The following is a 13,839-nucleotide window of genomic DNA, read 5'->3' on the forward strand; positions in this document are numbered from 1 at the left end:
TAGTAACATTTTTCCTCATCTACGAAAAGAGGCATTTGTCTAAAGACCTTTCCCCCTGTCGAAATCTTTGGTGGCTGCGGAAATTGAGCTCGTGGAGCCGAAGTCCCCCCTTTGGCCACCTTGATTCTTGGCACTGTCACCCCTTGAACTGGAACCTCTAGAACTTCCTCCTCTACCTCTAGTTCTCCGTTTTCAGGGTTATAGGGACACTCGCGTCTCCAATGCCCCACCTGATGACACTGGTGGCACTTTGTCGTTTTCTTCAACGTAGCAAGGTCTATTCTAGGTCTCGGGTTTTCCTCGCTGTCTCTATTCTGTCCGTTTGGTTTTCGTCCCATTGTCCCTGTTCCCTGTTGGCGCTGTCCACCCTTTCCAGCTGACTGCATCTGCACTACCATCAGCTTCTCTTTTAGCTTCTTTGCTTTGGAATCTATTTCGTCACTGCAGTACCTTGCATACCTCAAAATCTCATCTAATGGTCTGTTTTGCCAACAAATTAAATGTTGCTGAATCATCAAACAAATATCAGGTCTCAACCCCAAAACGAACTTTGACACAAACTGTCCTATATCCTTGGGGTCCATTACATCGAGTCCACTGTATTGTTTGAATGTTTTCAGCAATCTCTCATAAAACTCATGAACCGTCTCCTTGGGTTCTTGTCTGGTTCGGTCTATTTTTACCCAATCTATGTCTTGTGGTGGGACCTTTTCCTTCAGCCAAGTTATTACCCTTTCATACTTTAGCATTACCGTCTCTGACGGTCCATTAGTCTGAGCATTCCTTTCTGGCTCTGCAGTTGGCCATTCAACACTAGTCTTGCATGCTGTCCACAAGTCCCCTGGGACCACAATGTCAAATAAGGTGTTCAAATCAATCCACAATACCTTTGAGATTTTCACAAACCTTTCTACCTGCTTATACCACTCAACAGGGTTGTCCCTTAACTTTGGAAATGAGTTGGTAAATGCAGCTAAATCTCCTCTACTCCAGGGCACATGTACATAGTTCCCATTCAAAATTTCTCTCAAAGGAAATGCCTCCATCTGCATTACCCTTCCTTCCGGAGACATCGCACTCGTGCTCCTCCTGACAGTACCCTTTCTGGACCACCTCTCTTCCCACTTGTCCAGATCTCTCCACGCTCTTATTCCTGTTATCAACTCCCTTATGTGTGTTTTTAATCCTGTAGTTCTCTTCTCATCTAAGTCTTGGTCTGAATACTGCAACCTATGGTTACTCTGTAATGTCCTTGTTCTGGACAAGTCTACTGTATACTTCTCTGCCAGTCCAGACAGTTTCTCATGAATTGCTCTTGCCTTTCGGGTAATATCCTTTGCTATAAACAGTAACTCATCTTGTTCATACAAGTCAATCCTTTCTAATGGCACCGTCCCATCTATTATCTCATCCGGATCAGATTTTAAGCTAGTGACATCGAGTCTTTTGGCCTTTACCACAGCTTTCAGTATGCTAGCTCTAGGGGGTCCATTCACATCTCTCCCATCCCAGCTCCGAGTCCTACGTCTAGGCTCAGGCGAGTTACGGGGGGTCCTCCCATGCTCCCACCCCTCCAGGTCCCATGCAGTTCCGTCCTCTCTGGGTGGATGATGAAACACTCCATTGTGCCTCATAGTCCCACATTCCCCATCCTGCCTGGTTTCTCTGGGTGCACGGTAAGACATTCCGTTATTCCCCCTTTCTTCATCATTTGCCGGTGGTCTCTGATCTCTCGACCCACGGCAAGATCCTTCATTGTTCCCCATGCTCCCACGACTCCAGTGCTGTACATTCTCATTAGGTGCATGGTGAGTACATCTAAACCTCTCTCTGTATTCTTGGGTCCGTTGGTCTCCCTCGCTTTGAATGAGACGAGACGTCTCCCCGCATCCTGTACTTCTCTCACATCTCTCCTGCCCGTTTCCACCGTCAATATGACGTATAACTCCCCTATTCTCATGACTTTGCCCTTCATGTTCCTGACTGCTTTTGCTAGCCCCACAGTGAGATACTGTCCCGTTGCCTCGACTTCCCCACTCAGCGCCTGCTCTTGACCTGTTGGTTGGTGCCTCTGTGGACCCATCCCATTCTCTCAAGTCAGCTCTCAGCTCCCTAAAGGATTTCGGCCGTGGTCCCCTCAGGTCCATCGGTTCTCTCTGACCCCCCTGTTCTGCTGCGGGACCCACTGCTGAATCAAATGGGGTGCTCCACGTCTCTGGTCCTGGCAATTGCCTCCAGGCATTTGTCGTGTTATTTCTCCTTTCCATTTCAGCTCTCTCTCTATCTAACCTCATCTGTTCTTCCTCTCTGTCTCTCTCGGGGTTGTAAATCGATACTATAGGATCTATGGTAACGGGTACTTGTAGAGCGTCCGGCAACCCATAGGACTCGACCTTCTCAGTGGTTGGCGTCTTCTGTACCACAAACCTTCCAACTACTCTCGGTACTGTACTAGGTTGAGGTGCCTCCTCACCTTTGACAGGTGTCCACTCTGATATAGGGAGTGGTACATACCCCTCTACGGCAGCCCCATCATCCCTTGCGAGTCCCCTATCTTCTATTCCCCCAACGTTCGGAAGCGGTCTATCTATCAGCAATCTATTTATCAAGTTGTCTTCCGACTCGCTCTCCTCATCCTCTTCCATGAGCCTCTTCTCTCCTGCCACCTCTCTCACTGTGTACAACTTATCCACCTCAATAGCCTGTATCCTCCATCTCTTGGCGTCCGCATCCCATTGGGTATCTCGCACTGCCCTTACTGATCGCTTCAACCTTTCCTGGCGCCTGTTCAGATTTCTGTTGTGTGCCGCCCTAATCCACGCATTAAGGGCCTCAAACTGTGTTGGTCTAGGCGAAGGATTTAATGAGGACATAATTGATTTCAGCCGATGTAACGCCTCTAACCTGAACGTTCCATACTTAGGAAACGTCAGTTCCTCATTCCCTTCCGAGATCTTACTCCATTCACCAATCCATAGTATCGTATGCAAGCCAACATTCGTTGCCATATAGTAAGCTGGTGTACCCTCTGGCGGTGCCTCTTGCCCATAATAAGAGTCCCTTCTTTTTCTCTTAAAAATCTCTCTCAAACATTTAAAACACTTCATGTTCAAAACCTACAGAATTTCTATTTTTTCTCCGCGTTTGTTTACTTCCCGATGACAATCCACCAATCCCAGCTCGGTTCTCACTAACTGGCCTATCAGAACGCGACTTCTCACTGACGTCACACCAGCCACCCAATCTCAGCGCGGCTCTTGCCGACGTCACACCAACCGCCCTATCACGTCGCGGCTCCTCACTAACCGCCCTATCTCAGCGCGGCTCTTGCCGACGTCACTCGTCCCCTTTGCAGCAGTTCACCTCCTTTCTCGACTCGTCTCCGCGTTTATGCATGCGTCCCATTCATACTCTGAAAAATGATTACTTCCATCCAAGCGATCACTTTTCTTGACTGTACGTCCACAGCCTAACTGTAATTGTCACCTTAACTGACGAAATGTCTTTCCGTTTACGTCCAGACAATCGCCTTCTCTGATAGGTTACTTACACACAGTAACTTTTGACCTGCGTCCGTTACTCACACATACACTCTTGCACTCCCCCTATCTCGGTTCTGCGGGCGATCAATGGTACCTCTAGATCCCCTTAATCTGGTCGACAATTACTCTGGGTGTTCGATACACCCGAACCACTTAAGCTCTACCCCGAACTTAAGATTTTACCAGGTTGCGCGCGCTCACAACCTTCTCACAATCACACTACAGGCATTCAACTCCGCAAGACATTACAATACAGATACAACACAAAACACCGCAATCTGTCCACGCATGACCCTTGTTATACTCACTCTCGTCCGATACTGCTGCTTTTCTCTCTCCGTCAGCGCCTTCTTCGGCAGGCCACCTCTCGAGCTCTAGGGACCTTGGGGTAAACTAACCTAGTCTAGATCACCTTCCTCAAGAAGGTAACCATCCTAATCTGCTACCAACTGTTAACGCGGGATTTCTGGTCTATTGTTATCCTACCAGATCCCAGCTCAGGTCGACTAAATCGTTGGTACCTGTCATTGAGTAAAAGGCAATCCACTACTAGGTTAATCAAGAAAGAACTTACACCACTCTAAAGAACCACTTACCACTGGAAAAGGTTTAAGAGTTTATTATAAAGCCAAAAATATCTGGAGATACAAACATCTCAGAATAAGGTTCAAAAGATATACAGGTATCAATATAAAAAGAAATTCTCTAAATGCTCTTAATCGGCAAAAGGAAATTATCAAAAATATCTCAAATACCATGAGAGTTGCAAGAATCGCTATGAGTTGCAACTTGAGAGTCATTTACAGAAAGGAAAATACAGGTTAGGCTGTCCCTACACTAGACTAAGTGACATCCCTACTTAACAAAATCTTTACCTAAAAAGGTGTCAGCAGTGGTGACTTCCAAAGAAGATCACACACTTCCCTTCGTCTGTAATTTAAGTTGATGTCTCGCAGTTCCCTATCTGCCTACCCATCCGCTCTCTTGAGTTCCTCAGATCATCTGCTCTAACTCCACCCCGGGGTGCTGTCCCTAATACAAAATCACATTTCCAATAGGAACGCCCCTGGAGACGCCTCTCACGTGGTGTAGATTCTGGCGGCAAATTCCATGCTGGTGCTCCTCGGGACCCTTCATTAAAGTTGACCTTGCTTCCCAGGCTTCTCTCCGACCAGGCGGTACCCCCTAAAATTCCTGAAGACTCCTACAGGCCTGTGCCTGGCTCTCTTGAACAAAAGTCTATTCATCACTTTCTGATTATGCTCCCTCGCACCTGCAAATAGACACTTTTTCTGTAGGCCCCAAATTCCGGCCTTCCACCATATCTTAAAGTCGTAAACCATGTTACAGACTTTTCGTTCGTGCTCTATGCGACCTCTCCTTAACGAGCACATGCAGATCAAAGAAGCGGCTTTATCTATTCAGGCCTACTAGAATTACATGAAACGGGCCTCTGCACTCTGTACATTAAATTTCTCTATTTAAACAGTATTTTAACTAACACACATTACTATACTGTAACACATCTATTTAAAACATATTTCAATTATGATTAATAATACTTTGCATTAAAATGACATTAGAACTCAAGTTACTTAAAGGTGTAGCAGCATCTTTCGTTTCTTGTGAAGTGCCATGTGGCCTACACATTTCCATGGTTTGCAGAGTTACATTTCTTTTTCACACAGCCACATAACGTGAGACTCTAACATCATTCTAACATTTCTACAAATCTCTACATTAGTTTTCACACTGATATATGTATCCCTATTCTAATTAAACACATATATATATTTTCTCTCTATAAGTTGACACTCTTGTATATTCCACACTAAACTAATACTACGTGCTTGTAAATATGGTGCACTTCTACATTTTTCAGATTTGTGCTCTCTCATTGTTAACATGAGTACTTAATGTAACTACAACCAGATTGGCCTACTACATGCACTATCCTAATGTTACTTTTCCCATACACACAACTTGCATGTTTTTTGCCCACTGCGTGAACAGTAGAGCATTATTTTGAGACATGTACTTTAAAATGCTTTAACTTTTGTTTGTGATGTAATTGTTGTTTCAGAAGCACGTTATTCTCTATTGAAGGTTTCATTCAGGAGCTATTCAATTGTTTGATTATATGTGGAATAATATCTTTTTGAGCTATTGTTGTTGTGTTACAAAGTTTTTTAAAGCAATTTTTGAGAGACCGGGGGTATTTAATAGTCCTTGGCTAAGGAATTTGTGAGACGTTGCTATATTAGGAGGTCGCCAGTAGATAGTTATAGTTAGGATGTAGTTTCCATAGGAAGAGAGGTTTTTTTAATTTGCCAGTAACTTGGGCGTCATTTGACAAATCCTCACTGAATTTTCAAAACTAATACAACGATCACTCCAGTTGCAGCCTTGAAAATTTCATGGTGATCCGTAAAGCGGGGTTCAAGAAAAAAGAGGGGTCCCAAAATGTGTTTTCCTCATGTTAATTCCCATAGGAACTTTAGACACAGCTAAAGCCTGAACTACTCAACGGAATTACACCAAGTTTGGCAGGAAGGTAGATGCTGGTCCAGGGAAGCACCTTTTTGTGATTTGGGGTACATCCATTCAGAAGGTTTAGAGATATTAATCAAAATCCAAATTTGTGGATATAGGGATGCAGAAGCTCTGTGGCCCCGACGACTTGCTATGTGAATTCTCATGCCAGGAGGAGTGCTGTAGTTTGGCTGGCTGCAAGCTGACTAAAATGTTAGAGCTGTCATTTTATGAAAGTGAGCTGGTCCCGGGGGATGGATCTAAAGATTTGAAAACATAGAAGGGGTAAGACTAGGAGTACTTTGACCCAATGGGTGTATTGTAGCCGTGTGTAAGAGATTCAGTATGAGTTCAGAATCCAATTTTTTTTTTGTTAAGTGGTAGGAGTTACAACCCCATCATGGCACTCAGCGGGGCCCCTGTGTAATGTTATGATGGAGGCGAGAACCTCACTGAAATAAATGAAAAAGGGTTATGACTGCCATTTTATGAGTCAGGAGCCAGTCCCCTGTGTTCCTTCTGAACGTGAAAAAGAAAGAAGGGTTCAGGATAGGAGTGCCCTGAACCCATGGCTGTATTGAAGGGGGTGTGTCACAGATTTGGTATGTGTTGTTAAATGGCAAAATTATAATTTTTTTCCACACAGATGGAGTTGCGACCACATAGTGGTGCTCAGTGCATCTCCCCTTGTTATATTACAGTGGAGTCGCAAACCTCGCTGAAATAAATAAGAAAAAAAATGCATTCAAACATTCACTCACACTGTAATGCATGCTCTCACAGTCTCACCGACACTCACACATCCCCTCACAGACCCACTCAGAAACTCATGCCCCCACTCACAGACCTTCTCACAGACTCATGCATCCACTCATAGAACCACTCAGAAAGTTACACACTCACTCAGAGACTCAGAGACTGATGCCCCCAGATCCAGTTGCCTACTAACTCACAAAGTCAATCAAAGAGCCATGCACCCATTCACAGACACTCATGCACTCCCTCACAGACCTAGTCAGAGAGTCATGCACCCACTCATAGACCCATTCAGAGACTTACACAGCCACTCACACAATCACTTAAGCAGTCACTCACCTTCTCAAAGACTGAAACACAGACTCATGAACCCCCTCACAGACCCACTCAGTCATTCATGCAATCAATTAGAGATCCACTCAAACACTCACACACCCACCCATAGACTCAAGCACTCTCAGACTCACTCAAAGGCCATGCACTCACTCACAGATCCACTCAGACACACACCCACTCACAGAGCACTCATACAGTCACTCACCCACACATAGTCCCACTCAGATACCCATGCACCCACTGCTAGACCCACTCAAACATTCACCTCCTCAGAGACCCAGTCAGAGACTCACACATCCACTCACATAATCACTCAGTCACTCATCCTTGCAACGACTGAGTCACAGGCTCATGTACCCACTCACAGACCCACTCAGGCACTCATGTACTCACTCACATAACCACTCAGACACTCACACACCCACTCAGAGAATTATGCACTGGCTCGCAGACCCACTCACAGACTCGTGCACTCAATCGCAGACCCACTCGGATACTCACAGACCCACTCACAGAGCACTCAGACTGTCACTCACCCACCCATAGTCCCAAGCAGATACTCATGCACCCACTCACAGGTCCACTGAGACACTAATGCACACACTGACCATTTCAGAGACTCATGCACATGTATTCAGTTAGTCACATATTCACTCAGAAACTCATGCAACCACTCGCAGAGTCTCTTAGAGATGTATGCATCTAGTCACACACCTATTCAGAGACTCATGAACTCAATCACTCACCCACTAAAAAACTCATGCATCAGTAGTAGACCGACTCAGAGACTCACACACCCATTCAGACATCCACTAAGACACTCAAACTGTGAAAGTGAAAAATGTTGTCACATTCTGATTAATACTTATGGATCCACTTGCACGTAAAGTTTTAGACACACTGAACTACGTACAAAAATATTATAGCATATATAAATGTGAAACCAGAGTTATAAATCTAAACTGTGTTGTGCATTGAATTCATGCTATTGGCTTGCAGATCCACGATGGGGTTGCGACTCCAAAAAATATATATTTTTAAAGGATTTAAAATGAATATTCTTTAGTGTTGAGCAATAGGTGACTCTTAAGGGAGCCTCTGTATTCATTGTAAGTATGTGATAGCTACACATAAGACTGGATGCAAAGAAGTATCCTGTTCCCTTCATCTGTAAAGTGAACTTCATCAATTCTGTATAGTCCAGGCATGTTGAAACATAGATTGTCGTTGTAGATAGAGCCAATGTCATGGTCTCTGAGGAGTGCAGAAACAGCTTTATTAACATGTTTCCTGGCTTTGTCAATCTGTGGACCGAAATGATTTGACCACTTCCATTTCTTCCTTTGGCATATGTTGGAATACACCAAGACAGTACGAGGCAAAAGTGTCAATTGCCCAAAAGTCTGTTTCACTGCAATTTCCAAACCAACCCTAGTAACCTTGACTAGGTTATTACCACTAGGGGTGGGCGTCAAATTCCGTTCCGCTTTGCGGGAGTTGCGATAATTTGACATTTACGCATTCCGCGGAGAGCGCAAAAATGCAAACATTTCCATGATCCGTAGGGTACCGGAAATTATTTTCATACTTGCGCTGTAAAAATAAGTTCTCGCGCGCGCGATCGCCTTACCTGGATCCCCGTATTCGCCGACAAGTTTTCCCGATCCGGGTGCGTGCTCCACGAGATGTTGGTAGCCGCTTGCGCTATCTCGCAAGTGTTTGCACCCGGGATCACGTAATTCGTCTAGCGATCATGCCCCGCGAGAGTATGAGATCTCGAACACGTCATTCTCCACTGCGAGCGAGAGCATGAGGACGCAAACACGTCATATCGAACGCGACAAGGAGCGAGAGAACCCGAACACTTCATTCTCCACCACGAACGAGAGCGTGAGGACACGAATACATCATATCCAACGCGACAGGGAGTGAGAGAACGCGAACACGTCATTTTGGACGCGCCATTGACACCCGCAGGGGTGCTGTGAAGCTCGAGAACTCGAACATGTAAAATTTTCAATTTGGAGAAGAATATCAGCTCTAGCTGCATAAAACCTTCTGCAAATGATGATTTGGATAACAAAACTCCTCAGATTGACATTTAGCTGTTTTTTTTTGTGCAAGGAATCCTTTTTTAAAATGGGGGGAGAGGGAGGAAGTGCCACAGAATCTCCAACTTCCTGTTCCCGTCCAGCAGGCTCCTCCCAGTGCTTTGTCCATATGCTGCTCATTCTGCCTTTGAATTTTGAGCTGGAAAGATCACTCTTTTTGTCTGCTGCATCATTGCCATTCGATTTGAGGATTTTTGAATTGGATATTTTACAAGTAAATTGCTGTTGTGTCTGGGGGAATTGCAGTTGTTGCAACTACAATTTAATTTTGGTAACTATCATTCCTTTTTTTTTTTATGTAGTGGGTAGTAGTAGTCAGAAGTAGGCCCAGAGCTAGTCATGGCCTCATGTGTGTGCATGATGAAGCAACTGTTCCTTTGGTGTTTTTGAATGTATTTCATTTTCAAGCATCATTTAGGGACTGGATGGCATTGGATTGAGTTGGGAATGTGTTTTTTGGGGTGGGCTTTCTGTTGTTGGGCCTGCCTTCTGGCTGGTGGCCGTTTTGAAGCCAAGGCCTGCAAGCTTGTCTGGCCTTGTCTGCCAACAGGCCTGCTTTCATCCAGTAGGCTCAGAGCAGGTAGCCACAGCTTTATTAATCAAGTGTTTCTGTGTGGTCTGTTGAATTTAGACATCATTTACGGCCTGCATGGCATTGGATTGAGTTGGGAAATGTCTTTTTTTGGGGTGGGCTTTCGGATGTTGGGCCTGGCCATGTGGCTGGTGGCCATTTTGAAGTCTAGGCCTGCAAGCTTGTCTGGCCTTGTCTACCAACAGACCTGCTTCCATCCAGTAGGCTCAGAGCAAGTAGCCACAGCTGCATTAAACAAGTGTTTCTGTGTGCTTTGTTGAATTTAGACATCATTTAGGGCATGGATGGCATTGGATTGAGTTGGGAAATGTGTTTTTTTGGGGTGGGATTTCTGATGTTGGGCCTGGCCATGTGGCTGGTGGCTAGTTTGAAGCCTAGGCCTGCAAGCTTGGCATCTGATGTTTTGGTGGATGATTGTTCTCTGGAAGATGGCAATTCTCAATCGTGTCACCATTTAAAGACTTAACCACTTGCTTGAGATCTGCCTTAACATACATTTTCCCTGCATGGCATTGGATTGAGTTGGGAAATGTTTTTTTTTTTGGGGGGTGGGCTTTCTGATGTTGGGCCTGGCCATGCGGCTGGTGGCCATTTTGAAGCCTAGGCCTGCACTCTTGTCTGGCCTTGTCTGACAACTGGCCTGCTTTCATCCAGTAGGCTCAGAGCAGGTATCCACAGCTTTATTAATCAAGTGTTTCTGTGTGGTCTGTTGAATTTAGACATCATTTAGGGCCTGGTTGGCATTGGATTGAGTTGGGAAATGTGTTTATTTTGGGGTGGGCTTTCTGATGTTGTGCCTGGCCATGTGGCTGGTGGCCATTTTGAAGCCTAGGCCTGCAAGCTTGTCTGGCCTTGTCTGACAACAGGCCTGCTTTCATCCAGTAGGCTCAGAGCAGGTAGCCATAGCTTTATTAATCAAGTGTTTCTGTGTGGTCTGTTGAATTTAGACATCATTTAGGGCATGGATGGCATTGGATTGAGTTGGGAAATGTGTTTTTTGTGGTGGGCTTTCTGATGTTGGTCCTGGTCATGTGGCTGGAGGCCATTTTGAAGCCGCAATGAGGCTGGGGCTTGTAGTTTCCCCCTTTGCTCCTCACGAAGTCCTGCTCATACCATGCAGTATGAGCCTCGTACAGCTGATAATGCACCTCCGGGCACGGCAGTGCTTGTGTGGTAGGCGGTGGCTGCCGCAATGAGGATGGGGCTTGTAGTCTCCCCCTCTGCCTCTCACGAAGTCCTGGGCGTCCAAACAATTATAATTATCAGAAAATGTTGTCTGTCAATGCAACACCAATCAATGAGCAAACTAAGGATCATGTTACTAGTAAAGAGACACCGGTTAACTGAGCACACACTCAGTTGTTAGTTGCAGAATACACTGGATTTTACACGCTATTTGCCCCGAACCTCCAAGTATAAAGTACAATGATAAGTTTAGAGAGGGAGAAGATGCTGCACACATGCTATTATCAAATTTGGTGCTATAATGATTCGGCCTAAGAAATTATGGTTTTGCCACAGCATTTGGGCAATTTTAAATCTGTACTTTTTATTTTGCCATGTGGGGTGCCTCAGGGGTCCTCGATAAGCCTTATGATTTTTAATATTAAAGCTTCCAAATTAGCTTCCTTGATTAAAAGCTTTGATTTAATCCCCACCTCTTATGTCAACGACACTCAGTTGGTTATCTCAGCAGGGGACAAGGACATCAACTACTCCATCAAACTTCATGACTGTATGGTCACCCTTAGCAACTGGATGGGTAGGCACTGTCTGAAGCTGTACTCAGGAAAAACTGAGGTGGTGTTATTTGGAAACCTTCCCCCTCAGTGGTCACCAGTTTGGTGGCCAGACACACCCAGCCCTACTCCTACACCAGTAGCCAAGGCAAAGAATTTGGGGGTCATCATAGATGAAAAAATCCACATGAAGTCCTAAGTTTCTAAGGTGGTCTCCTCCTCCTTCCACACTATCAGAATTATACGCAACATTCTGCCTTTTATCACCATAATCACCATATTAACTTGTAATCCAATTTACTGGTCTTGGATGTTCCTAAATGCTAGTCTATCAGAGCAGGCATTCAGGAATTTCACTGGTTACCAGTTGGTCAGCGGACCAAATTTAAGGTTCTTTGCACTGCGTACAAGGCATTGCATAGAGAAGGACCACAATTCCTTTTGGACCTTTTTAGCTGTAATTCTCCCAACATATCACTTCGTTCAGCTAATGCCTACCTGATGCCCACCCCTAGAATTAAAAGGAGTTATTGGGGGGGGAGGAGTTTCAGCTACAACACTGTAATGGAATGGAACGCCCTTCCACTCTCCCTTAGGAAGTCTTCATCCCTGCTTGAGTTTAGGAAACTGCTCAAGACATGGCTTTTTAGAAATTAGCTTTTAAAATGAGCTTTTCCTGACACAGCCTGGCAGATCGTGAGCACCTAGACACCTCCGGGTAGTAGTGTGCATAATAAATTGTAATAACATAACATAACATTTGAGGGAGTACTTGGGAATGTGATGACTGTACTACTGGCCTATGATTGCCTTTCCCTGTGTCTATCCAGTTTACACCTCTACAATACCATGGCAGCAAGCTATTTAATATATACGTGGTAGAGATTTATCTGATTTAGTCTTTTCTCGTTAATATTGCTTTCAATGTGGGTGGGTTTTTGAAGTTCAATGTTGTCAATTTCTGTAATATCAACAGAGTCAAAGGTCACGTGAAAGCTTTTCATATGATATAATCAGGGTCAAAGGTCATGTGAAGTCACTTCTTAGGAAATCATGTGGGGAAAAGGCCAAAAAAAAGTATGTCACTTCTGCTACCATTGGCATTATGCTGAATCCACATCCTTAATTCCATGCCAGATATTTTCTTGGGAAGTATACTTTATTTCCTGCTTCTTTTGCGACCTTTCTAATCCATTATTACTTCCGGATATCTCTCTATTTCCTATTCCAGGTCAATTGTATCTGTGAAAATAAAAGAAAACAGGTCAATCTGCTTTGTGTGTCACATTTGCGTTCTTTATTTGTTGCTTGCTCCAGAAGACTTTTATTTGTACTCTTGCTTCTGCAGTAAGGATTCCAACTGTTGCCCTTGATTCCCCTGTATTCTTAAATGTTTTTTGCTATTGTTTTTTTTCTCTAATAGCTGATACTTTCTTCAGTCTGTCATGATTTCCACTCCTTAACAAAGTGCACATTCTAAACTCAGAAGTGAAAATAGGACTTATCTCTGAACTAAAATGTGTTAATTAGAGTGTTTCAGAAGACCTGCCTTTGACAGGTTCTCCCTTTATACCCGAGCGTCTGTAGGATACTTTTGCTCGTCGTCTTTCTTCACTGGCACTAATCCAATTGACCCACACTTTTACCTCTCTAGAGGAGCAGGGTCATGGAAAGTTTCACAAGTCTACATCCTTCCTGGAAGTGCACCTTAGTTGGACAGATTATAAAAAGGATATGGTTAAGCCAAACAAAGGATATACCCACCTTTTCTGGCACTACTGTCATGAAGTGGCTGATGCTGGAGTTGCAGAGGTGCATCGTAGAAGGTCCTCTGGATAGAATGATGGCAATATCCTTGCTTAGTTTTTATTATAATGAATGAGCCCCACTGACAGGAACAGCTTTTGTTGTACTCAGGATTGGGTATTTAAATGCCCACTAGATCTTAACTGCTGATGTTGATAACATTTCCATTCTTTGTTTTATCATGAGTAAGACAACAGTGACAGGCAGCATCCATGGCGAACAGTGCTCACATACGGACTTGTCCTCTAAATTATCCACATGTTTGCAATCTCGCCTTTGATATAACGCCACCCACCTCAAATTCCATGTTTGACCATTAGTTAATTTGACCCAATTACCTCCCACAGCCTTAACTTTGAAGGGTCCTTTACATTTGTTCAAGAAATTGCTATGGCCACCAGGTTTCACTTTGATCCAATTCCCAA

Source organism: Lissotriton helveticus, chromosome 6, assembly GCF_964261635.1.
Source record: "Lissotriton helveticus chromosome 6, aLisHel1.1, whole genome shotgun sequence".
Taxonomy (NCBI): domain Eukaryota; kingdom Metazoa; phylum Chordata; class Amphibia; order Caudata; family Salamandridae; genus Lissotriton; species Lissotriton helveticus.